Source organism: Elephas maximus, chromosome X (genome assembly GCF_024166365.1).
Source record: "Elephas maximus indicus isolate mEleMax1 chromosome X, mEleMax1 primary haplotype, whole genome shotgun sequence".
Classification (NCBI taxonomy): Eukaryota; Metazoa; Chordata; class Mammalia; order Proboscidea; family Elephantidae; genus Elephas; species Elephas maximus.
This window is the reverse complement of record NC_064846.1, coordinates 145,634,355-145,653,917: the sequence shown is the minus strand read 5'-3', so window position 1 is coordinate 145,653,917 and position 19,563 is coordinate 145,634,355. Positions and strand designations below refer to the sequence as shown.

Here is a 19,563-nt window from a genome sequence, read left to right as displayed (position 1 = left end):
ATTTCTATGGTTTTTTTTTTGTTTATTCACTTCCATTTGGTTATATTTGATTGGTGTCAAAAGAAATATAAACAGTACAGACTGTACTAACACACGCAAAGGTCCCAAATGCTTTAGGATTTTCTGGGAATACAATTCCAACCTAGGAGACTTACAATATTTGATACTCAATGACTGATTAGAACTCTTGATACCTTTCTTCCAGTTATGATAAATACCAAAATAAAGTGACAGATTTCTGTTGTTCACAGACCATATTTCATATTTCATCAGGTAAAAGAACTTCCTAGCCACAAATATGGGAGATCTATGAGAAAAAGCATGAGATGCACGTGGTGAGTAGGTAAGAAGAGTTTCCCACTGTCCAGTTTGATAAAGTAAATAAGGTAACCGCATGACCAGATTTCCTATTGGAAAACGATTTCCTGTTGTTCCACACCTGAAATAAACTTTCCGCAGGGGGATGATTTGTCTTCCAAAATGCTCAGTTCCACACTGCTGGATCTCTCCATTGAAAGCACAAATAAAATCCAATCTAGTCTTGTTTTCTTAGCTCTACCTTGTACCTAACTTTACAAGCTTTCTGGCAATTTGTGTAAAGTCATGCAGGAAACCAATGTCTGATCTTTTTCATCTATAGAAATGGAATCTCTTATCTGAGTCGAATGGAACCTCCTGTCTGTATTCAATGAAATCCGACCTGCTGAGAAATTTAAGGATAGCTATGTGTACAGTTTGTTTCACAGCAATCTGCTTTGACAAAGCAGTAATAAAAAGAGATTTATCAAAATAAGTTTACCCTCAACCAGTCTCTACACACTGGTCCTTTGGGTGTGGAACAACTTATGTAGTTGTCCACATTAATTAAATCCAATTTCTGACCACTTAACTGGCAAACAGCTAAATGTTTCTGTGAACTTGCAGCAGCCTTCAATGTTCATAAAGTTTCATTTGATAGGAAATATCTCCTAGTTTTTCCCTTGTAGTGGAATCGACTCGACTGCACTGGGTAGTTACTCACTAAAAGAAAACCACCTTCTTGAAATGTTCCAGCTGACGACACCTTTTTATTTAGGAGCCATATTCAAGATTCTTCCTTCCACCAGATTGGGTTGTCCACGATGTTCCCTTTGAAAACATTGTTTTTGGACACTGACTTCAAGATGCGGCAACAAATAATTATTGTCTTCCCAACTGCTTTTCAGAAAGTTACTGATAGGAGACTAGATTTCTAGCAAGGTCTTCCTTGGGACCTTGATCTTTGGGTCTAGTTGTCCACAGAGCTCTCCTTTTATGAGTTATTTATAAGTGCCTTGCGTCAGAAAACATGGTTTGGTATATACAACACATTAAATTTCTATTTTTATGTTTTCTAGTAAAAAACAGAAAAGGCTCATTTTGATCAGACAGGGCTTCTCAAAGCTGAGCTGTAAAGAATACCAATTGTTCTGTCGGCCTTTCTTGCCATCCCAGATATTTGAGATTTCTCTTGGTAGAACTTTTTTTTCCTTTATCTTAAAGACTCACATCCTTCAATTCTGGAATATTCTCAGCTATTACACTGTTGTTTCTCTGTCATTCCCTCCATTCTCTTCTTCTGAAACCCTTACTAAGTATATTTTAGACCCTTGTGGTCAACTCTCCATCTCTCTTAATTGCTCACTTATATTTCTTACCTTTTTCTCTTAGTGCTGTATATAGAAAAGTTTTCTTCTTCATTTTCTAATTTCCTTATCTCCTCTGACTGGGTCCAGTCTAGAGTTTATCCTGTTTTTTGTGTTTGGAATTTCAATGACTACAGTTTTTATTTCCAAAGAAGTCTTTTTCAGATCCACCTGCTCTTTACCCATTTCTGTTTCTTAGTTTCTTGGCATTTTAATTAATGTTATTCCTTTATTTATGTCTTTGAGCATTCTAAACATACTTAAAACCAATCTTCATTGTATTGGTCTATCATTTTCCTTTCATCCACACTTAATCCACACTTTTGGTTGTTAACTTTTTTTTGAGGGGGTGGACTCTCTCACTTCTTTATGTCTTTTGGATTTTATTAAGAGACCTAGTTTGAAAGGAATGTTTTATGTTGGTGTGTGTTGTCTGTTACAGTTTTGCATGTGAGTGTTTTCCTTGCCTTACAGACTTATCTCTGTCAAGTGGTTTTGTGGTTGCTCCCATCTGCACTCAGGGACCTGTAGTCTAGAGCTAGAGGTAGTTTGCAGCTCCTGCACTGAGGGATATGGAGCTATCGCTAATTTATCACCAGGCAGCAGGTAGATGAGGCCAGTTCCTGATTTCAAGGATGTGATACTCCCTTCCTAAATGTACTCCCCACCTCATACTCTGGCTCGATCCTTTAGATTCATGACTGCATATAAGCTGTAGTCTCCTGCAGCAGTCAAGATCGTTCCTTTTCATTTTCTTTCAAGTATGTGTGTGTGTGTATATGTGTCTCTCCAGGTGTGTTTTGGGGATCCCCGATTTCAAATAGTAAGGCTGGCTCTGGGCTCCCACCTTGTGGGGAGAATTTTAATCCCTGTTATTACAGCAGGAGCTGAAAGCCCAAGACTCAGCCCTACTCACTATACCCTGCTTTGCTTTATTATTTTTTTTTCCCCATTTCTGGTCCATGGAGAGGTTGATCTTGTTTTAAAGTCTAACTATGCCTTTTTCATTTTTCACTCCACATTTTATCTAACACTGGATAAATGGTAGGCTCAGAGGAAGATGCCTTAAAGCAGAAGCTAATGCTATCTTAATCAGAAGCCACCAGGGCACATTGATTTTGTAGATGTCTAGTCAAGGTCCCCTTGGTATTAATTCAAACCTAAATTCACTAGACCAGGATTAAATAAGCCAAACAAGTGCCTTTCTCCTAAACAAATATGTGACACCCATACACCTCCCAGTAAACTCAGTAACAAACTTGATTTTTGAGGGACGATTTTTTCTTCCTAAAGCTCTGAGGCAGGCCAAGCTATCATGCCAAAGTTTCTAAAAGCCAGAAATGGCTCAAAAGAGGTATATTGCCAGCAATCAAGTAAAATACACAATCTTTTGATTTATGTCAAAATTTTCTTTTAAGGTATTTATAAATGCTCACGAGGGTTATCAAGAAGAATTGTTGCTCAGGAGGTTGAATTAGAGATGACTTTTACTAAGTTTTTTTTTTTTTTACTAAGAGTTTCCTAATGAGTGTGGCCATGGTTACAGAGTATGTGAGAACATATTTTTGTTAGGAGTTAGAAATGGAGACATGAAGCCCTCATTAATTCAGTTACTTCCTTATATTTAAAAACATCTTGTGCCAATATCTTTAAAAGTATACCATAACGGTAGATTTTGGTGGACACAGTATTTATAAGGCATATAGGGGAGACAGTTCCCATAAAAGGAAACCCTGGTGGCGTAGTGGTTAAGAGCTACAGCTGCTAACCAAAAGGTCAGCAGTTCGAATCCACCAGCCACTCCTTAGAAACTCTATGGGGGAGTTCTACTCTCTCCTATAGGGTCGATATGAGTCAAAATTGACTCGACAGCAATGGGTTTGGTTTTTTGGTTTGGTTCCCATAATGTTCACTAGAATAACCACTATTTCAAGGTGAGTCGTTTTAAAGAAAGCTTAACTGTAAGTATACAACTTACTTTTTTTAACACTTGGTTGTCAATTTATATTGTTACCAATATGTACTTTATTTTTCTTAAAGTTATACATGTACAATTCACCCCTATTGATTCTATAATTGTTAGAATGTAGTCATGGAGTCATTTCAATACAGATGAATATATGTCAGACAGTGACTCCACAGAGAATCTATTTACGTTCTTGATTATCTTGTAAATTATATTTCTCTAGTAGCTCCCTAAAGAACACTAATTCAAATTCAGTGCACATGGCTTCTGTCACTAAAACTTCTTCCCACAGCCAGTCATCCTAAAAAAAAAAAAAAGGCTCCCATTCATTATTAATTTCTTAGTCTCCACAGAGCTTAAAAATTCCTCCATTCTGCAATTATATAGATATATCTGATTAACTTTATGGCATCATGTGTATAAATGTGGTTGTCCAGATATAAATGACATTAAAAAAAAAATTTAACCAACCAATGGACCTAAGACCTGGATCAAATTCACAGGGCTTGATGCCTTATCTCTACCTCTGAAAACATGAAAGCAATTTGTGCCTCTAGCAATGATTTAGGAGTGTCCCTCAAACAATCATAAGTGGCATGTATGATAAAGACCAACAAGGCCATCTTTGAGTAATTTCTATTAAGTTACAGAGGTCAAGTGATTTCAGTGTACGTGCCCTACTCTTTAAAATGGAGCTTCCTTACTACCTGTAATTATATAGTAGTATAATGAGAATTTTGAAATAAAGACTTCCCAGTGACCAATACCATCTTGAACAGAATTATACATTAAATTTTATACCAAAGCATGTGCATACACAGGGACTATTACACAAAGCAGGGACAACTACAAAGGTCTGCGTCTAAAAAGAATAGGTTCGGAGAAATCCGGATTTATCCTCATACAGTATTAAAAGCAGCAATCTAGAGTCAGACAAACGTAAATCCTATAGAACTCTTATGGCAACTATACATTTACCAAATTCTGCAAGCATGATTAAAAACTGGAAATTGTACAGAGCCTTTTCAATTAACAATATTTTTTTTTATATTTAATAATTTATTGTTTTTCATATTTAAAGCTATGCTGTAGAATTTTATAAAACAAAAGTCAAAAATATCCTTACACTAGATGGGAAAAGACATTAATGTGTCTTGGCATTAACAGTGTTAATTAAGGAGAAACTCACAGGGTGGGAAGTAAGAGAATGCATATTTTACATCTGCCTTAAGCAAAACAGTAAAAAAAAAAAACGGCAGGACCTCCCCCAGGCTCATGTTTCTAATCTTTTTCTCTTAACATGGTTCCCTTTTCATGCATTCAGAGCTCTTAATTCCAACCCCTTTCCTACCTAAATTTGTGAAGTAGAAAAGATTGGATAGAAATCACTTAAACCTTGCCAAGATTTTATAGTACTGTGCCATTTCTTCCAGCAATATCTACCTTGTAAAAGAGATTGTCGAAACTTGAAAATAAAAACAAAACAAAACACAAAAAAGCTTTGTCGAATCAGGAGAGAGGTTGAAAAATATAATTCTTTTTGATACATTGCCTTTTCTCGTGCCTTTTACCACCCACGGCTGAGGAGGGAAGTAGTGCATTTGAGAGCATGGTTTTAGAGTCAGGAAGACCCTGATTCATGCCTTGGCTCTGCCGCTTGCTGAGGCTGAGTGACTTATTTCAAGCACTGATCCCATTATGAGGATTAATGAGCTAGTATGATCTATATTCTCTACATAAAACTTTATTAGAACCATGCACAGCCCATACTAAGTGTTTAATAATTTCTGGCTACTATTATTATTATTGCTATTATTTATTATTTTTGCTTTACCCTCTCTGTATTCTGTACTTTACAGATTCGAAGGCTTAGGTGTGCTGAAAGCTTCCTGTCAAAAGAAAGCACTTAGATTATCTGAAATGAAAGCAATCTACTAAAGCTTCATGAGTCTGGCAGAAAATATACATATAGAGTGCTCAGAAATCGATGCATCACTCAATATTTACCCTCTTCATATATACTTGAGTTCTAGCCCCTAGCAAAATTGTAGTTACCCCAGAATTTGGGAATAAATGTATACTGTCCATCATTTGTGACGTAATGAAGTTTATCAGAGCTGAGCACCTGGACTAAATGAAATCACTGAGCTAAGATCACAAGGATGAGACTTCCTTAGATTTGCCCAAACCTGCCAGGCATGTGACAAAATTGTAAAATTATGTCCATAAATTACTGCTCTAATGTTTGGACCCAGTCTACACGATTAATGTATCTAGATGCACTCTGTTTTCTGAATATGCCCTTGACATATCAATCTATATCTTGCTTGAATTCCAAGAGACAGAACCTGACAATACTAACTGGTTTCAGTCTCTGTATCTTTAATGATTGAGATTTTTTTTCTACTTTTTCAAAAGTTCAACACAAGAAGAGAAGAATTCATAAGAAAGGCTAACCACCGAATCTGGAAATAAGGCAGATATATAAAATCCAAGACAAAAATCGCAGTGGCTAGTTTTTACCACTGAAAAGGGAAACAAGGATTGGAGACATTTTAGATGTGGAAAAGTCTAGCCTCCAGGGATAGTGTTGTTGGGAAAGTGTGTCTCAATTTTCAGACAAATACAGCAAAATATCAAACTTTCATTGTCTTTGGTCAGCAAAAAAGACATAACAGCCCCCAGGAGAAACATAATTCTAAGCTTTGTGTGTCCCATTTTGTGTCCCTCATGTGTAGCTAGTCTCTGCCTTAAGTTCTCCCAATAAATTCATCTCGATGGCCTATTTTTCATTTCCTGACATGCACTGCTGTACAGTGTTGCCATATCTGATCCTACAGTCTCTTCTATTAAAATGACTGAAACTACCAAATTATTTCTTGAAAATGTGTTCCAGAATTTGTACATGAATTTTCATAGCAGCATATTCATAATAGCCAATAAGTGGAAACAATCCAAACATCCATCAGCTGAAGAATGGATAAACAAAATGTACTATATCCAAACAAAGGAATATTACTCAGTCATAAAAATGAATGAATTTCTAATACATGCTACAACGTGGATGGACCGTAAAAACATTATGCTAAGTGAAAGAAGCCAGACAGAAAAAGTCACATGTTGTCTGTTTTATATGAAATATCCAGAATAGGCAAATCCATAAAGACAGAAAGTAGATTAGTGGTTGTCTAGGGCTTGGGGGTTGGGGGAGAAATAGGGAGTGACTGCTAATCAGTATGGGGCTCCTTTTTGGGGTGATGAAAATGTTCTAAAATGGATGGTGATGATGATTGTACAACTCTGTGAATATACTAAAAACCTTTGAATTGTACACTGGAAATGGGTGAATTATAGACTATATGAATTATATCGCAATAAAACTGTTATAAAAAATAATTCCCAGAGTCAAAATACTATTTCTCACAACACAAAAAGTTATCTCCCCAGTGAAGACAATAAGCTTCTAATACTTTCTCCTACTCCAGAGGAATCAAGCTTTAGTCTACGCATATTAAAGAAAAATGGTATGTACATGCCTGCAGACTTATCTATGCAGACACTTCTCAAAATTTTCAGATGACCACTTAAAAAAAAATCTAAAAATAAGCCCAAGTCTGGGTTAACCTAAATAACTTAGATGTTTTCAGTCTAATGGAAAATGGTATCACAACCTGAACAGGTATATTAAGGGATCTGGAAAAAGAACAATAAGATATGAAATGAGAAAAAATAGGAAAGACAGTTGAAAATCAACCAACAAATCCATCAGGAAGCATGGAAAGTCCAAAGGGTATTCATCCATTCATTCATTCAACACATATTTACTCATCCAGTACTGCAGAGAAAAAGATGTGTAAGACACTGTCCCTTACCCTTGAGGAGCTCACATACTAGTGTGTGGTATATTATTTAGTTCCACTATGGTAACAAACCTTACAAGAGTGTTTGGAATTATGCTCACTGATAATGCTAAAAAATACCGATAATTTTACCTTTGAAATAATCACTTTTAGTCACTAGCAAATTCCAGGAAAAGGATCACAGAGATTTATTTACAACCTGTAAGTCACAGATAAAGTGGTACCATAAGGTAACCCAGAATTTGGAGATAAAGGAAAAGGTCAACTTTTAATTATTGAAAGAGTAAAAAAAGAAAAAGAAAATGGATGTTTAGTCATCAAAAGAAGCCATCCATCTACATGAGTAACACACCCCAAGAAGCCATTTCTAGCCAGGCTGCTGATGAGGATATCAGGCATACCTAGTTTCAATCAAACATGTCAGGAGGTTCTTGGTCTTCTTTCTATGTATACTCTCTTCCTAGGAGGACCATATCCTCTCCCCAGGCTTCCACCTCTAAAACCAGGACCCCTCCGAAACCCATTACTTCTCAATCTGAACCTCTCTTCTAAACTCCAGACATGTCTTTCCAACAGTGACCGAAATGTCTCCATGAGCCATGGGCTCTGGGAACTGGAACTTCCTAAATTCTTTAAAATTTCAGTGCCAGAAAAGGGAGCGGCTTCGTCAAGTAGCATTACACAGGACCATATACTAGCTATCTATTTTTTAAATTTATACCTAATCTTGCTTTGAGATGAAATGTCACACCTGTACTCCTGCTGTAAGATAAAGAGAGAGAAGTAGCTTCTCATGTGTGGGTGATGCATTTTTGCATCACAATTCAGGACTGGCCTCAAGGAACAATTAGCTTTTGCATCTAACTGCTTAGAAAGATTAGAAGTAAAAATGGCTGCCTTTGGTAGATATCTTCCAAAATTCACCTGATTAACAATTAAGCACTCCGCATAGAAAGTTAATTTTGTCAAGTTATTGGTAGGAATTTCTGTTAGTAGTTTGGTTGGAAAGCCAGGTTGCTCAATGAGCTACTCCATAAAATGAATACAAATAATTTTCCATAGGCATGGGAGATGATTTAATACCCACCTCTGAATTTTCCAGACCAAATCCTTCTGGCCTCTGGGTTCTATAGGACAATTGCTTAACTACTAGAGCAAATCAAAAGTTACTTTGTAATAAAAAACCCAGGCTTTATTTGCAAGCACCTTTTTTTTCTTCTAGCTACTTCCTCTGATGTCCCCGGAAAGACAAGGGCTAGGCTTGTCAACCACTATAGCAGAAAGTCAATTGTGCTATCTACTTGCCTGGTTTTCAAAGTTTATTAACTTGATGTAAGTCGGCATAATAGAAGGCCAATCTCCAGGCCCTTAGAGGGTATAATCTTAAATTGAAGGCTATCCTGCTGTCATTGTTCTAACTAAAAAAAGATATGTTAAGAATGTCTGAGGGACATGCCATCCATCCATTCTTCCAGGTACCCTAAATTTTGTATCTGGATTGCTTTGCCCCTGGAATGCATGTGTGCACATTAGTATGGTGTTGAACGTCTTCACCTAAGTCTGTTCCATAGAACATTACAATTGGGCTTGAGGTCACGTAAGTGTGAGCAACATTGGGTTAAACAAAGCTAATCAGGGTTCTTTACTTTTAGACTCCTCAATGTAAATGCTAATGCAATTCTGACTTTCCAACAGGGAGTAATTCCAAAGCTTATCTGTTCTTGCAATCATTTTTCTTTGAGTATCTCAGCGGTATTCTGCAGAACACATTTTGGGTAACACTGACCTTTACCCATGGAGAACTGTCATAATTTCTTCGGTCTTTAATGTTTTGGTTTTTTTTAATGTTAAGCTTTCCACAATTATCAAAGGCCATTAGAAACAGCCACATAAAATTTCCTTTGATCTTTGTTATAAAAATGTTGATAAGGACACTAGTCAATAGATCATATATCAAATGTGACAGTGGTTAAGAGTTCAGGGCTGCCTTAGTTTGAACGCAGGCCCCATGCCATGGTAGCTCTATCAAGGGTTCCTCATACTCTGTGCCACAGAATTCTCATTCAGGAAACAGCCTTTCCTTCATAGGGTTGTTATAAGGATTAAATAAGCTCTTACGTGTACTCAGAACAGTTCTGGTCCGTATCAAGCACTCGATTGACAGCTATTATTTTTGTTGTTGTTATTATTATGATACAGAGCCAGAAAAACTGTGATGCTTCCTTAGAAAGTTGCATGCTTCTTTCATTCAACATTAGAGAGAGTTAATACGTTTCCTCTTACCCCCTGACGGCAAGGAAGCTTGACCAAATTGGAAGCTTGGTCATATTAACTATGCCAATCTCTACCATGTTAACTGATGTATCATTTATACTGTGGGAATCTTATTGCTATGGCTTTTTTTCTTTCTTTCTTTCAAATCCTTTTTGGAAATTGAATATATAAAATAAGTAAAGGAAATTTCTACCTGAATGTCTTTGGGCAAATAGAACTAAGTATGCTCTATATGTCGTTCTTTCTCTCCATTTACTGACCCTTTCCAAATCAGTACCTTTTCCTGAGTACACTATGTTGATCTTTGTTTGTTTCTTTAATCATCATTTCCCAGTTCTTCAATTCAAAAATTTCCCGTATCATCCAATCCTTCCCTCTCCTTCTTCCCAGGCCTCATTCCTTCAGTGACCTTCCAGTTTCTCCATCACTTCTTCATTCCCCTAAGAAAGCCTTAATTCAGAACCTGGCTGTCAATGGAGTGCTCCACTATCCTTTTACCAGTCTCCATGGCTTCAGCTTCCTCCTTACAATTATTTTTCTCAATCTCCCCCTGCTCAAAAAACCTTCATTGTTTAACTGCCTGCAGGAAAAAGTCCAGACTCCTTAGTATGACATGTAAAGCCTTTCAAACAGTGGTCTCAAGCTACCATTCCAGACGCTACACGTATTCTCCTCATTCCATGATCTGGCCACACAACTTTACTCACTGCTCCATCAGTCTGGCAAACTCCACTTTTCCCTGTCTCTCAGCCTAGAAAACTCCTATTCAGTCTTTAATCTTCAGCTCCTTTTGTGAAGGTCTCTCCAATCACTCAGACAGAATGAACATTCACCTCTGTGCCTCCTCAGCATTTGTTACATTAGTTATCATTATAACTAATTAACTGTAATTAGTTATAATTAGTTGTTTATATTTTCATGTCTTTTTTTTTCTATTGTGAGCTCCATGAGGGCAAGAACCAAGGTTTATTCATCTTTGTGGTCCCTGTCCCGAAAGCTTTAAAAACACATTAATATGCTGAGCGAAATCAGTCAGAGGCAAAAGGACAAATATTGTATAAGACCACTATTATAAGATCTTGAGAAATAGTATAAACTGAGAAGAACACATACTTTTGTGGTTAAAAGGAGGGGAGGGAGGGAGGGTGGGAGAGGGTTATTTATTGATTAGTTAGTAGATAAGAACTACTTTAGGTGAAGGGAAGGACAATACTCAATACATGGAAGGTCAGCTCAACTGGACTGGACCAAAAGCAAAGAAGTTTCCGGGATAAAATGAATGCTTCGAAGGTCAGCGGAGCAAGGGCGGGGGTTTGGAGACCATGGTTTAAGGGGACTTCTAAGTCAATTGGCAAAATAATTCTATTATGAAAACATTCTGCATCCCACTTTGAAATGTGGCGTCTGGGGTCTTAAATGCTAACAAGCGGCCATCTAAGATGCATCAATTGGTCTCAACCCACCTGGAGCAAAGCAGAATGAAGAACACCAAGGTCACACGATAACTATGAGCCCAAGAGACAGAAAGGGCCACATGAACCAGAGACTTACATCATCCTCAGACCAGAACTAGTTGGTGCCCGGCCACAATCGATGACTGCCCTCACAGGGAACACAATAGAGAACCCCTGAGGGAGCAGGAGATCAGTGGGATGCAGACCCCAAATTCTCATAAAAAGACCAGACTTAATGGTCTGACTGAGACTAGAGGAATCCCGGCGGTCATGGTCCCCAGACCTTCTGTTGGCCCAGGACAGGAACCATTCCCAAAGACAACTCATCAGACATGAATGGGACTGGACAGTGGGTAGGAGAGAGATGCTAATGAAGAGTGAGCTATTTGTATCAGGTGGACACTTGAGACTGTGTTGGCATCTCCTGTCTGGAGGGGGGATAGGAGGGTAGAGAGGGTTGGAAGCTGGCAAAATTGTCACGAAAGGAGAGACTGGTAAGGGCTGACTCATTAGGGGGAAAGCAAGTGGGAGTACGGAGTAAGGTGTATATAAACTTATATGTGACAGTTTGACTTGATTTGTAAATGTTCACTTGAAGCTCAACAAAAATTAAAAAAAAAACACATTAAGCATTCAGTAACTATCTGGTGAATGGAATGGAATTACATCCTCAGGCCTGGGATGTAACTAAAGAAAGCTATGACCACAATCAATCCTACTGTCCTAGTAATGAAACACCAAAGGGAGAAAGAGGGTCTCCATGGACAATGGATTATAAGAATGTCAGCTTTTCTCCAGTTGTACCTGTAAGACGTGACTATTTTATTCACCAGAGGGTACTTCAGTTTTTCTGTAGTGCGAAAGAAGCAGTCCTCACAACCATCCCATTTTCTATGTGGAGATTCTAAGCTCACCAGACAACAATTTGATTTTTATTCTGATTTCCAGAATATCCAATTCTAAGACATATGGGGCCCTGGAATGGAGTGACAATTCTAGTCTCTAAAATCCATATATTCTCCATTTTAAGAGATTTACTATTTGTAGTTAAACCCTACACTGTTCTCCAGAAAGGTTTAAGACAACCTTAATACATTTACTACAACAAGGCAGTTAAAAAGAGAGCTCATCAGGATAAAGGGAGAAATAAATACTTTTTCTAGGTTATTCATTCATTCCCATGAACTGGATAGCATGAAATCAGTCCTCTTAGACTTAATTAACTCTGAGTAAGCCAAAAGAAATTTAGTTATTGGGCTTGTCAGTTAGAAACTGAGCCTTTGAATCACAGCAACCTCCCCACCCCATGTACCTGTCCTCCCTGCCTGAGTAGGGCTGAGGCAGTTGACTTGACTCTCAGATTTTTATTTTATTTTTTTATTGTGCTTTAAGTGAAACTTTACAGACTCTCAGATTTTTAAAGGCTGTGTACATGCCCTTCAGCTTCTCTTCATCCTTGTTATAAAAGACCTTGACTGTCTGCCATATGTGGTAAACTATTTCCCTTTATCCAGAAAAAAAAAAGTTCTGCAGCTCTTCGTTTTGGGGCCCATGTTGCCAAGTGACTTTTGGGGCCCTTGTTGCCAAGTGACATGAAGGCTTCGTTTCATTAATTTTTTCATGTCATAACCTTTTCCTCACTCAACATAAAAAACAAAACAAAACAAAAAAACAAAGCTGGTAGAACAGCTGTGGAAATTGGTGTCTACTAAATTCCAATGATGTCTACTGGATGTTTTAGAATTCATTCCATCATCCTCCCCACCCGCCTCCTTACCATAAGTTCCCACCTACCACACTTTCATTGCCTTCAGAGGTGGTCCTTCTCCCATTCAGGGCTATACCTCCTGCTGTGCCCTTGATCCCTCTCCCTTCCATCTCCTCTGGGAAAATGCTCCTACCAATCATTCCTATGCTCTCCTCCCCTTTTCTTCTGGCATATTCCTCCAGCATGTGGAAAGAAATTATGATTTTTAAATAAAAAGAGAACAAGACAGTGAACACTACACAACTATTTGTATAAAATAATTCCAACAATCACAAATACATTTGTAGATATTTGCGTATGTAAATATATAAATATTTGCATATGTTAAGAATACACCATAAACCAATAATGGTGCTTGCCTGTAGAGCTGGGAATACCACAGCCAGGAGACAAGTTTGGGGAAAGACTCACTTTTCTTTATATACTTTTTTGAACGCTTTGGGTTTTGTATAATATGCATGCATTACTTATTCAAAAGCAGAGAAAAGATTGAAGTTGCCAAGGATTTCGTTTTACTTGGATCCACAATCAACACTCATGGAAGCAATGGTCAAGAAATCAAACGCCACATTGCATTGGGTAGATCTGCTGCAAAGGAACTCTTTAAAGTGTTGAAAAGCAAAGATATCACCTTGAAGACTAAGGTGGGCCTGACCGGAGCCATGGTATTTTCAATCGCATCATATGCATGTGAAAGCTGGACAATGAATAAGGAAGATGGAAGAAGAATTGACGCCTTCGAATTGTGGTGTTGGCGAAGAATATTGAATATACCATGGAGTGCCAAAAGAACAAACAAATCTGTCTTGGAACAAGTGCAACCAGAATGCTCCTTGAAAGCAAGGATGGCGAGACTGCATCTTACATACTTTGGACATGTTGTCAGGAGGGATCAGTCCCTGGAGAAGGACATCATGCTTGGCAAAGTACAGGGTCAGTGGGAAAGAGGAAGACCCTCAATGAGGTGGACTGACACAGTGGCTGCAACAACGAGCTCAAGCATAACAACAATTGTGAGGATTACCTGTGAACTAATGACTCACAAATCTAGTATCTCTAGCCCACACCTTTCCTGAAAGCTTTAAAGTTATATTTCTCACTGACATTTACACGTAAGTGTCTCACCAGGACCTCAAACTCAACCTCTCTCATGCCCCATTATTCATCATCTTCCAGTTACTTGACCCTTAAGGACCTCCATAAGTACTGCTGAATTAAAGAATGGATGTGCTGCTACCCCTCCTGAATTGTCAGTCCCAGCTGCAAACCATCATCTTGCCGTGCACCCAATCAGACCTGGGAATCATCCTCTCCCTCACCATATCCACCCTACTCCAAATCAAACAGTCCTACCCCTCTCCTGAAATATCACTCAAACCAATTCATCTTCCTTTTCTCTATTACTTTACTTTAGACCCTAATCATCTTCTTCCTGGATTTCAGTGTTACCTCCTAATTTGATTTCCTTCTTCCAGTATTGTTCTCCACACACATCACCCACCACAGAGCATCACCCCTGGCTTACATCCTTGAGTAGCTCCCTAACACTAGGTGAGGAGGAATGAACTCTTCACCATGGCACCAAGCCCTTCCAGACCAGGCCTTTGGCGACCTGTCTAACCTCACTGCCTTCCATTCCTCACCTTGTGACAAAAGTAACACAACTCTTTGCAGTTTCCCAAGCATACTCTGCTATTCCTCACCCTGACACCTTCGTTTATGCTCCTCCCTCTGCTCAGAATGCCCACTCCTGCCCCCCTTCAGTTTCCCTTCATCTTAGCTACCTTCTCACCATCATTTGAGGCTTACACAAAGACCTAATGTAGGAGCATTGAATAAACATGTCCTCCTGAGGCTATGGAAATCAAATATTAGACCAAGGCCTGAAGCCAACACATCATTTACAAGGTAAAGCAACAGGACTGTGATGTCCAGCTAATTTAATTCAGTGATATAAGTAATTGATCTAGAATTTCTTTGAGTATAACATTAATAATCTTACGTAACCATTGGATGGATGAAAAGGAGCAGGGAAAATTTAAATTTAAGCTACATAATGTCTGGTAGCCCAACAAGACATATGAAAGGAACTGAGTAGTTTCTAAGAACCCACAGAGGTCCCTGTTTTCATATAACAACTATTATCAACTTTAGTTCACTTTGGTTAACTTCAGAATGAATCACGTTAGACTTTTACCCTCCTTTTAGGTTTATGAACAATCTAATCAATTTGTATGCAGGTGGCAGAATGAGAACACATCTTTGTCTCTCATAAAGGCTACCTTTTCATTACCAAGATCATACCTTGAATTTCAGGGCAAGTCTTAGTTCACCTAGTGTAGAGAAGAATATGTTGGGATTTGGACACTAAAGATTTAAGTCAGAAGATAGCAAGTTCTAATCTACGCCGGAAAAAATACAACAAAAGCACATCGAGTCTCTGTATGAGTTTGCAACGATAAAAAATACACGATGGGAAAAGTCTCAACATCCACTCGGCTTTCACCAAATAAAGGTAGATCCCAATAACCTTGGCAGTGAGGGAGAGGCAGCATGCAGTATTGAAACTTTAAGGACTGTGTATCTCACTAATGCTACTATTTGCCCAAATTTATGAGAGACACCATCAGGGCAATTTTGAGTCAGGTTTAGTTTTTGTCTGGCACTTTAGCCTTATCGTTGTGACATAAACCAAGAATCAAAGGATGGACAACAGGCATATCAAAGGGGGAGACAGACAGGGCCTGGGATTTGGAAAACGGGCTTTTAACATCCTAACTTTATGACAAAGCAATGCCTGGTGTTAATGAAGGAAGTCTGAAAAACGGAAGTATTTGAAAAGTGAGCAGAAGAAAAGCATTCAAAAGGTTTTTCCTTATGAAATTGGGTTTAAAAAAATTTTAGACTTTTAAAAAAGGTATGCATTTGGGCCACAGTTTAATTCAGTTTTGTTTGAATTCATTTCCTTGTTAATTATCCAATAAATATTTATTGAATGCTATATAGGTACAACAACGGGGGGAAATGGAATTCTAAAGACAGAGAATAAGACATCTCTGAGATACATCTATAATACTCCTTCTTTGTTTTCCAAGGAGATGTGGAAATAAGAATAGTTGACAAAATTCAATAACATATCGAGCCACAAGTAGGGGGTATCCAAGCTTCTGTCATGTTAACTGTCATTTAGAAGTAAGTCACAGTTACAGAATAAAGAAACATAAAACATACATATAGATATTGTAAATAAACATCTGAAGACTTTGGACAATCTCAATTTTAAATATCCTTTCCCATTTTATCCAAAAGTACGCTCGTATCTGTCAGACCACATAGCCCAATTTTGATTCGGAGGAAATACAGCCAGCTTGGCAGACAGAAGAGGGGGACATGTAATGACTTCTGGGGTTATCTCAGGAGAAAGACAGGAAATAGCAGATTAAAGGCTCCTTAACCTGTTAAACGCATTGCTGTCAAGTCCAGTACAACTCATAGTGACCCTATAGACCCTATAGGACAGAGTAGAACTGCCCCACAGGGTTTCAAGGAGCTCCTGGTGAATTTGCACTACCCTGTCGACCTTTTGGTTTGCAGCCATAGCTCTTAACCACTATGCCACCATATCGAATTCAAGGGTCATGAAGACAAATACATGGCCCTGAAGCTGCTTGCGTGGAAAGTCAAGAAAACAGGAGGGGACAGAGCAAACGGAATTAGACAGGCTGTTTTCAGGAGGGAAGTTCTGTAGCGACATTTTTCTGCAATTTGGTAGGAGGCGAAAATGTGACAAAAGGTCAAAATAACACACAAGAAGACTGGGATCAACTCTAGATTCCTCGTTTTGGAGCTGTCAGCAGCCCTGGAGTATTTTTTTCTTTCTTTCAGAAAACAAAACATCCCATTCTTGGGGAATAGCCTTGGATATCCTTTATGGTAATATGGATATCACTGTACCACAAGTAGATAAAATGGCTTATTCAGGGACATGTATTCCTTAAAACCATTTCCTCCAGTAAGATGCGTTTCCGGGAATGTACCAAGAGTCTATGTAAATGACATTTACATAGAACGACTCTTCATCATTCTCTGGTCCAATGTGGAGTTTCTATTTTGAGTTAGAAAACTTGGATTTAAACTTGGTTCTGCCACTGGCTGACTGTGAAATCTGGGGCAAGCCATTTGAACCTCTATGAACCTGAGTTTCCTCATCTATAGAGAGATCTTTTTTGTGGAGCTTTTAGTAAGATTCCAAACCCATGGCCAAAGAGTTGATTCTGACTCATAGGGACCCAACAGGATACAGTAGAACTGCCCCATAGGGTTCCTAAGGCTGTAATCTTTATGGAAGCAGACTGCCACATCTTTCTCCCATGGAGCGGCTTGGTGGGTTCAAACTGCTGACCTTCCAGTTAGCAGCTGAGAGCTTAGCCATTGCACCAACAGGGCTCCTTTTAGGAAGATTAAATGACCTAAAAGACATCGAAGTGCTCTGAAAATGACAAAATGATATATAAATGATAGTTAACAGTACTCTTTGGCCTGGTTGCCATGGTGTAGAGGGAGAGTGTACTAACAACACACAAGGCAGAACTCTTGACCGATAAGCTGAAAAGATATATTGACAAAATGGCAAAAACGCTACAAAATACTCCAAAAACATTTTTACTCCTAAATAACATCTGTTTCTATTTACAATGTCAGTCCCAACTTTTTCTTCTTATTTGATTCTGACCACTATAATAATTGAAGATTTAGCATAAATAACTACTAATGCTGATTTCCAGTTAAGTGGATGGAAATGTTTTATCAACCATGATCTTCATTGCCAAACAGTCTTATAAATAAGGCCAGACATTAAAAAAAAAAAAAATTAAACCCAACGGAATGTTCAATATTCCCTCCTGGATGGTACTTATATGATATCTTTACTGTATTCTTACCTTAAGTCTTCACCAAACGTTTCCTGAGTACCCACTAAACATTCACACTGTGGACATGAAGATGATTAAGACACAGTGCTCTCACCATCTAGTGACAGGGAAGCATTGGTAATAACCAATAAAAAGGCCAACTGTCAAAGAGTTCTCTGAGAAAGGTCCAAGTATTGTAGGACTATACAGAAAAGACTGATTGCTTCCAACTGCGGACCTAGGAGGGTTCTGTGGGGGAGGTTATTTGGAGCAGGGCCATGGAGGATGGGCAGGACTCCTTTGTCAGGTATGGCAGAGGAGGTTGGGGGTTAGCAGTTAGGCCAAGGCACAAGCTTGAGCTTGGCCCAGAAAGTGGATGAAAGTAGGATGTATTAGAACATACTAGCTACAACAACATGTTTGGAACACAGGGAGTACAGAAGAAGATAAGTCGAAACAGCAAGACAAGAGAAAATTGTGTTAAGGCTCTTTTGAACACCTAGCTGAGAAGCTGGATTCTTTTTGCAGATGCAGAAATCAAATGAAGGAAGAATGCCATGATGGGTCTTGGTTCTGGAAAGATACGCAACTAGAGTCAGTACTGAGGGTTTATTGGCGGGATGGGAAAGAAGACTAAAGGGAAGCCAACCAGATAAGGAGCTATGGCGATAATCTACGTCAGAGGTATCGAGGACTAGGAGCAGGTAGTGGCAGCAGAAAACAATGGATGAATGGCAGTGTGCTTTTTCATCCTGAGGTGACATACTCCCTGAGGGCACTGGCCGCAGACATCCTGCGTTGCCTAGATTAAGAAAGAGAGGTTTTGGTGCCTTGGGCTAAACCAAAGAGATGAAAATACTCAAGTCCCACAAATTGAAGCAACTGCTCCTTTAAAGACTCGCCTGGTGGCATCTGTCTGAAGAAGGCACACTGTGAGGTAGAAATGATCATTTGTAAAAGCTTTCTTAACCAAGGGGCCTGTGATATAATAAATGTAATACAAAAGTGAAAGTCCTATTTGAGTCACATCATTTCATTATATATTCAAAAAATTAAACAAATGACCCGTGTAATGAGATTTGTTCTAAATATATACATAAAAAAAAGGTAAAAGTCCTATGATTTTTATTATCCTGACACCACACAATATCTCAGGTTTTTACATCTTTGTCCTGTCTGCAGTAATTGTGAATTTTCTTTAGCCTTTTACTTCTTCTACCATTATCTTTTGCAGATGCTGCTTGACAACTAGAATTGTCTCACTAATCTGCTATGATAGTGAGCATAAGTAGTGATTTCTGCATTTGATGGTGAAAAATAAGATAAAATAATGTGTTCCTAAATACGACCGAGCCAATGAACCTACTTTCTTAAATGCTTTGAGGTAGATAATATGGCCAAACACATATATAAATCATAGCATCATCAAATTAAATGACCTGTGTTTTTCTTAAACTCTATTCTCAAATATGAAATCAAAACCTCTAAAACACATGCAACGAATCAGATACCACCGGCAGTATTGGTTGCTTTCACACCTAGAATATGCGTTCTTAATTATACTACTCCATTCATTTTCTTCTTTCCGAAAACAAAAAGAAAAGTGAATCTATAAACGGAGCTAAACAGATTATTTTAGAAAACAATTAGACATAACATGACTAAGT

The 19,563-nt window shown here is 38.4% G+C and overlaps 1 protein-coding gene across 16 annotated transcripts in view; it reads right to left on the bottom strand.

Annotated features, from left to right (window-relative positions):
• Positions 1–19,563, bottom strand: part of DMD (dystrophin) — a 2,447,064-nt gene that overhangs the window by 32,531 nt on the left and 2,394,970 nt on the right. The window lies entirely within an intron of this gene.